This window comes from Chiloscyllium plagiosum, unplaced genomic scaffold, assembly GCF_004010195.1.
Source record: "Chiloscyllium plagiosum isolate BGI_BamShark_2017 unplaced genomic scaffold, ASM401019v2 scaf_2474, whole genome shotgun sequence".
Taxonomy (NCBI): domain Eukaryota; kingdom Metazoa; phylum Chordata; class Chondrichthyes; order Orectolobiformes; family Hemiscylliidae; genus Chiloscyllium; species Chiloscyllium plagiosum.
The window spans coordinates 2,932-10,850 of record NW_025207886.1 but is presented as its reverse complement, the minus strand read 5'-3'; the positions used below and the strand labels follow the sequence as shown (position 1 = coordinate 10,850).

The window sequence follows — 7,919 nt, the reverse complement described above, 5'->3', positions numbered from 1 at the left end:
CTTGTCCTAGGATGGATGTATTGTCCCAGTCGACATGGTGTCTTTCAGTCCCTGTCTGTGAGAATACTAGTGAGAGAGGGTCATGTCGTTTTGTGGCTAGTTGGTGTTCATGTATCCTGGGGGCTAGTTTTCTGCCTGTCTGTCCAATGTAGGGTTTGTTACAGTCCTTGCACAGTATTTTGTTAATGACATTAGTTTTGCTTGTTATCTGCATAGGGTCTGTATGAGTAGTACTACTGAGACCTCTTGGCATCATGGTAGGCCACAAACCCACCAACACACTAAAACAGCAGCTAATGAACTTGAAAGACCCTATACAGACAATGAGCAAAACAAATGTTATTTACAAAATACCGTGCAAGGACTGTAACAAACCCTACATTGGACAGACAGGCAGAGAACTAGCCCCCAGGATACATGAACACCAACTAGCCACAAAACGACATGACCCTCTCTCACTAGTATTCTCACAGACAGGGACTGAAAGACACCATGTCGACTGGGACAATACATCCATCCTAGGACAAGTCAAACAGAGACTTGCGCGAGAATTCCTGGAAGCCTGTCATTCCAACAACTCTATCAACAAACACATCGAGTTAGACCCCATCTACCACCCCCTGTGAAAAAGAATTGGAAATGACATCACCAACCCAAACATCTCGATAGAAAGCAGGAATCAATAGCAGTGCTTTGTCCAGAGGCGCTCTGAAGATGTTACCTAGTATGGTGACGAAATGTCTGAAAAATGAACCTTCCCGCTCACTGAGCAAACCTACATCCAGAACAAGTTAATGTTGTAAGTCCAGGTGACCCTTCATCAGACCTGACGTGCGAAACCCAAACATATAAATAGAAAGCAGGCATCATGAGCAGTGCTTCGTCCGGAGGGTCACTGATTATGTTACCTAGTATGGTGATGAAATGTCTGAAAATGAACCTTCCATCTCACTGAGCAAACCTACCTTCAGAACCTCAACCTGAGCTACAAATCTTCTCAAAACCCCCAAACCCATTAACTTGCCTCTCTCCCCACAGATGCTGTCTGACCCGCTCTGATTCACAGCATTTTGGTTGTGTTTTCGGTACAGATTCCAGCATCTGCAGTAACTTGCTGCTGCAGAAATGCAGTCTGTCCCTCTCTTGTCCCTGCACCTTTGTAAAACCTTTGGACACAACAGAGACTCGAGACAGGCTGAAATGTTTTATTCGGGTACTGACTGGAAGATGAGGTGCATTAAGTGTCACAGACTTGGTGGGGGGGGGGGAAAATGGGGTGTAGGTGATTACAATAAGCCGGCGAGCTGGAGAAAGGAAGACAAGACAGAATACAGCATCGCAGAACAGTGAATGGGAGGCCAGACTGAAGAAATGCAAAGTACAAAGGCACACTCAGCAGCAGGCAAGCGGAGCCAAAACGTGGCTGAGAGAAACTAGGGATGTACAGAGAGCGCGAGAGCGTTTGCCCACGTGCCACAGATGCAAAGCAACGTCCCGCAGGCAGGAGCCGCCAATAAAAGCTGAGGGGGCGATAGATTCTCGCTGTTTTGGAATCATCTGTACAAAAAGGAAGCAGGAAAGAGGAAGGGGTGGGTGGAGAGACAGAGAGAGAGAGAGAGAGAGAGAGAGATGATATGAGCTGCCAACTGATCCAGGTGATTAGCTGCACGACCTGTCCAGATTTTCGGGCATGAAACATGGATCCCACACCAGTTTGCTCTCGAGGTAAGGGAATGGGGGGGGGGATCTTGAATCGATGACCGATCTCCCTGTGGCACTACCTGAGGAAGTCTGCCTCCGTTTACGTGAGAAAGGACCTTTAGGTTTCGAGGCCTGGGGGGGTTGCAGGTTAGGGGTTCTTCACCAAAGCAGATTAAGCAGCTTCCAAGTCACCGGGGACTGGATCACGCCGCCATCGGGAAGTGGTGGGGAGGAGGGGTGACAACACTGGGGCTAGCCACCAGAAGCTCAGGCTGGTAACTCCAGGGGGGTGGGGACAACAGTTCGAATCTCCACACAGCAGCCGGCAGGGTTTTGTTTAAGAAAGAAAATTCTAAACCGATGAACATGAAAGCCCAGAATGGAAAACCAGCCTCTGTGATGGTGCGTTCACTGACAATGGGAAGGAAATCTGCCCTCCTTATCCCCAACAGGGCCTACAAGGGACTCCTGACCCCCCCCACCTCTGACCTGGTGAGACACTTGGAGGAGCGATTAGGGGCAGTGGGGAGCAACAAATACTGGCCTTGCCACTCCCCCAGGGTTAGGGGAGGGCAAGTCATGCTAGCACAGGCTGAAGGGGCAGAGTGGCAACCTGGATGTGGTACAGAGGGTAGGGACCGCCGTATTTTGAAAACAGGTGTAAACCCAGCACCCGAAAGCAGACACTGATCTCTCTTTCTGGAAAACCATGCCGTAAATTCAAACACTGCAGTCCTCCAAGCACAAACGGTTTCACAGGCAAACACTCCAAGCCATTCAGAAACACACAAGCCACTCACAGAATATTACAGATTAATGCAATTTTAGCAAGAAATAAAGCGTTGCTGCATCTCCTCTGCCCCCTTGAACAATTATACATCATCCTCCAGTCAGAACAGGGCATATTTCCTCCCTATCCAACTTCAGTCATCTTCCTGCTCCATAGAATTCCTACTGTGAATCCACCCTAACCTGCCCATCTTTGGACTGTGGGAGGAAACCCACTCAGACACGGGCAGAGAACGTGCAAACTCCACGCAGACACAGGGAGAATGTGCAAACTCCACACAGACAGTTGCCCCGAGGCTGGAATCGAACCCAGGCCCCTGGTGCTGAGAGGTGACAGTGCTAACCACCGGGCCACGAGCTAAGCTTGACGGTCTCTGCTGTCAAACCTGTTTGGGTGACACTCTTTGCAAAGGGGCAGGGTCGTCACCAAATGGACCGTTGGCAGGGGAGGGGGGGGGGGGGGTTCCTGAAACCATGGCATCACTCCGCTGTTAGTGGGAGCTTGCTGGGTCAACTGGCCGATGTGCCCACTGCACAATGACAGTGGGAAATGGAAGGAAATGTTCTCCGTCGGCTGTAACCGCCATGGGGGAAGAGGCTAGGGCAACACAAACTTGCTCCAACATCAGGAAGAAATTCCCCATTAATTTAGGGATGGAGGCTGGGGGGGGGAAAGAGGGAAGAGACGAGACAGAACAACCTAATGTAGAAGGGAGGACCCCACTCAGACGTGACCGATTAAGGAGACGGTCTTAGATCCTACCTTCCTCAGTTAGACTCGAGCCGCTAATATTTATTAGTTTTTCCAGCAAGACAGCGATAGACAAGGTTAGAACAGCGCACGCTCGCTCGCACTGTCAGTCAGTCACTCCACGCCAGATCCTCAATACACATCAGGTTAGAGCGCACTACCTGCGCACCTCCCTTCCCCTCCCCGCCCCTCCTCATAGCCAGTGAGGGACACAGCAAGACAGCTCCTCAGGAGTTACAATGAACAGTAGAATGGAGGAGAAATCATTCCCAGCAGAAGGGCAGGTCACCAGACAGAAAGGGAGGGGGCGAAAAAGGGAAAGAGAGACAGACAAGCGCGCGACAGGGGAAACAGAGCGCGCGACAGGGGAAACAGAGCGCGCGACAGGGGAAACAGAGCGCGCGACAGGGGAAACAGAGCGCGCGACAGGGGAAACAGAGCGCGCGACAGGGGAAACAGAGCGCGCGACAGGGGAAACAGAGCGCGCGACAGGGGAAACAGAGCGCGCGACAGGGGAAACAGAGCGCGCGACAGGGGAAACAGAGCGCGCGACAGGGGAAACAGAGCGCGCGACAGGGGAAACAGAGCGCGCGACAGGGGAAACAGAGCGCGCGACAGGGGAAACAGAGCGCGCGACAGGGGAAACAGAGCGCGCGACAGGGGAAACAGAGCGCGCGACAGGGGAAACAGAGCGCGCGACAGGGGAAACAGAGCGCGCGACAGGGGAAACAGAGCGCGCGACAGGGGAAACAGAGCGCGCGACAGGGGAAACAGAGCGCGCGACAGGGGAAACAGAGCGCGCGACAGGGGAAACAGAGCGCGCGACAGGGGAAACAGAGCGCGCGACAGGGGAAACAGAGCGCGCGACAGGGGAAACAGAGCGCGCGACAGGGGAAACAGAGCGCGCGACAGGGGAAACAGAGCGCGCGACAGGGGAAACAGAGCGCGCGACAGGGGAAACAGAGCGCGCGACAGGGGAAACAGAGCGCGCGACAGGGGAAACAGAGCGCGCGACAGGGGAAACAGAGCGCGCGACAGGGGAAACAGAGCGCGCGACAGGGGAAACAGAGCGCGCGACAGGGGAAACAGAGCGCGCGACAGGGGAAACAGAGCGCGCGACAGGGGAAACAGAGCGCGCGACAGGGGAAACAGAGCGCGCGACAGGGGAAACAGAGCGCGCGACAGGGGAAACAGAGCGCGCGACAGGGGAAACAGAGCGCGCGACAGGGGAAACAGAGCGCGCGACAGGGGAAACAGAGCGCGCGACAGGGGAAACAGAGCGCGCGACAGGGGAAACAGAGCGCGCGACAGGGGAAACAGAGCGCGCGACAGGGGAAACAGAGCGCGCGACAGGGGAAACAGAGCGCGCGACAGGGGAAACAGAGCGCGCGACAGGGGAAACAGAGCGCGCGACAGGGGAAACAGAGCGCGCGACAGGGGAAACAGAGCGCGCGACAGGGGAAACAGAGCGCGCGACAGGGGAAACAGAGCGCGCGACAGGGGAAACAGAGCGCGCGACAGGGGAAACAGAGCGCGCGACAGGGGAAACAGAGCGCGCGACAGGGGAAACAGAGCGCGCGACAGGGGAAACAGAGCGCGCGACAGGGGAAACAGAGCGCGCGACAGGGGAAACAGAGCGCGCGACAGGGGAAACAGAGCGCGCGACAGGGGAAACAGAGCGCGCGACAGGGGAAACAGAGCGCGCGACAGGGGAAACAGAGCGCGCGACAGGGGAAACAGAGCGCGCGACAGGGGAAACAGAGCGCGCGACAGGGGAAACAGAGCGCGCGACAGGGGAAACAGAGCGCGCGACAGGGGAAACAGAGCGCGCGACAGGGGAAACAGAGCGCGCGACAGGGGAAACAGAGCGCGCGACAGGGGAAACAGAGCGCGCGACAGGGGAAACAGAGCGCGCGACAGGGGAAACAGAGCGCGCGACAGGGGAAACAGAGCGCGCGACAGGGGAAACAGAGCGCGCGACAGGGGAAACAGAGCGCGCGACAGGGGAAACAGAGCGCGCGACAGGGGAAACAGAGCGCGCGACAGGGGAAACAGAGCGCGCGACAGGGGAAACAGAGCGCGCGACAGGGGAAACAGAGCGCGCGACAGGGGAAACAGAGCGCGCGACAGGGGAAACAGAGCGCGCGACAGGGGAAACAGAGCGCGCGACAGGGGAAACAGAGCGCGCGACAGGGGAAACAGAGCGCGCGACAGGGGAAACAGAGCGCGCGACAGGGGAAACAGAGCGCGCGACAGGGGAAACAGAGCGCGCGACAGGGGAAACAGAGCGCGCGACAGGGGAAACAGAGCGCGCGACAGGGGAAACAGAGCGCGCGACAGGGGAAACAGAGCGCGCGACAGGGGAAACAGAGCGCGCGACAGGGGAAACAGAGCGCGCGACAGGGGAAACAGAGCGCGCGACAGGGGAAACAGAGCGCGCGACAGGGGAAACAGAGCGCGCGACAGGGGAAACAGAGCGCGCGACAGGGGAAACAGAGCGCGCGACAGGGGAAACAGAGCGCGCGACAGGGGAAACAGAGCGCGCGACAGGGGAAACAGAGCGCGCGACAGGGGAAACAGAGCGCGCGACAGGGGAAACAGAGCGCGCGACAGGGGAAACAGAGCGCGCGACAGGGGAAACAGAGCGCGCGACAGGGGAAACAGAGCGCGCGACAGGGGAAACAGAGCGCGCGACAGGGGAAACAGAGCGCGCGACAGGGGAAACAGAGCGCGCGACAGGGGAAACAGAGCGCGCGACAGGGGAAACAGAGCGCGCGACAGGGGAAACAGAGCGCGCGACAGGGGAAACAGAGCGCGCGACAGGGGAAACAGAGCGCGCGACAGGGGAAACAGAGCGCGCGACAGGGGAAACAGAGCGCGCGACAGGGGAAACAGAGCGCGCGACAGGGGAAACAGAGCGCGCGACAGGGGAAACAGAGCGCGCGACAGGGGAAACAGAGCGCGCGACAGGGGAAACAGAGCGCGCGACAGGGGAAACAGAGCGCGCGACAGGGGAAACAGAGCGCGCGACAGGGGAAACAGAGCGCGCGACAGGGGAAACAGAGCGCGCGACAGGGGAAACAGAGCGCGCGACAGGGGAAACAGAGCGCGCGACAGGGGAAACAGAGCGCGCGACAGGGGAAACAGAGCGCGCGACAGGGGAAACAGAGCGCGCGACAGGGGAAACAGAGCGCGCGACAGGGGAAACAGAGCGCGCGACAGGGGAAACAGAGCGCGCGACAGGGGAAACAGAGCGCGCGACAGGGGAAACAGAGCGCGCGACAGGGGAAACAGAGCGCGCGACAGGGGAAACAGAGCGCGCGACAGGGGAAACAGAGCGCGCGACAGGGGAAACAGAGCGCGCGACAGGGGAAACAGAGCGCGCGACAGGGGAAACAGAGCGCGCGACAGGGGAAACAGAGCGCGCGACAGGGGAAACAGATCGCGCGACAGGGGAAACAGATCGCGCGACAGGGGAAACAGAGCGCGCGAAAGGGGAAACAGAGCGCGCGAAAGGGGAAACAGAGCGCGCGAAAGGGGAAACAGAGCGAGAGAGAGAGAAAGGGGAAAGAGAGAGAAAAAAGGGAGAGAGAGAGAAATACCACAGCAGGGATTGAGGGCTTTGGAAATACAAAGGGCTGGGTGCAATGGCTCACCACAGATCACCTGGGACTGGTCCTTGGGTGAAAAACTATACACTAGCATTCTGAAAGGAGTGAAGGTCCAGGTGGGCATGAAAGTTTTCAAGTGAGGGATGTGGGCAGGTGTGTCTGTGTATTGGTGGCTGACACGCAGACGGTGAGTGCAGCCTGGCATGATGCTTTTTCTCCATGGTGGGCACTTGCGGGCACCGGATATGTCCCCCCCGCGGCTGGGCAGAGTTAGGAGGATACACACGACACAGCAACCACACACAGTGAGGCTCTGCCGATCAGTGAGTGAGAATGTGAGCGCCCTGGTTAGACACACATGCGGGGGGGGGGGGGGCACGGGAGGCAAGGCAGAAAAATACGGGTATTTACATGGAGGTCATGTCATTGAGAGCGTGGTCGAGCTCCTCGCTGATGGCCTTGTACTTGAGTTTCTGAGCGTACAGTTCGTCTGGGTGGAGAGAACGCAGCAGGAGGAGGAGGAAGAATACAGACCAGGGGAGGACAAGGTGATGAGCCGGTGCAGACAGATGGCGGGAAATGGACAAGAAAGCAGAGGTGAAATGTCAGAGCAGGAAGGCAAGATCAGAATACAGTCAGAGCAGCTCAGATCTGAACAGTGTGCGTGGTGTGAGAGGGGGTGGGTATTGTCCAACACTATGCAGACCCCAATTCTGATGGGTGTGTGTACACACCTTCCACAGCAGTCACTCACATCTGGGCAGATCACTGCTCTACAGTGGCTTATAACCATGTGGAAAGTCCCCAGGAGTAGGTCAGCCTCTTCACCCCCACACCCAAAAAGCAGCGCTGACTGAAGTTCAGACCTGCAGATATGCTCCGTGTCCTCCAGCGGCTTAGTATCAGCTGCACACACAGCACCCGCTCGCCTCAACTATAACCCGATCCTTAACCGACTGAGCTCTGGGCTGGGAGATGCAGGGTGTCTGAGAGATCCCCATGGGAGCGGGTTCCCCCATTCTCCCGCCCCCCACTCCCCGTGGGAGCGAGTCCCCCATTCTCCCCTC

General features: G+C 57.6%; 1 long non-coding RNA gene across 1 annotated transcript in view; it reads right to left on the bottom strand.

Moving 5' to 3' along the window:
• Positions 1-1,189: 1,189 nt before the first annotated feature.
• Positions 1,190-7,919, bottom strand: part of LOC122546651 — a 7,855-nt gene continuing 1,125 nt past the window's right edge. The window contains exons 2-3 of the long non-coding RNA XR_006310782.1: positions 7,264-7,342; positions 1,190-1,557 (exon numbers count right to left, since the gene is read on the bottom strand). This is a non-coding gene — a long non-coding RNA (uncharacterized LOC122546651). The remainder of the gene's footprint in view (positions 1,558-7,263; positions 7,343-7,919) is intronic.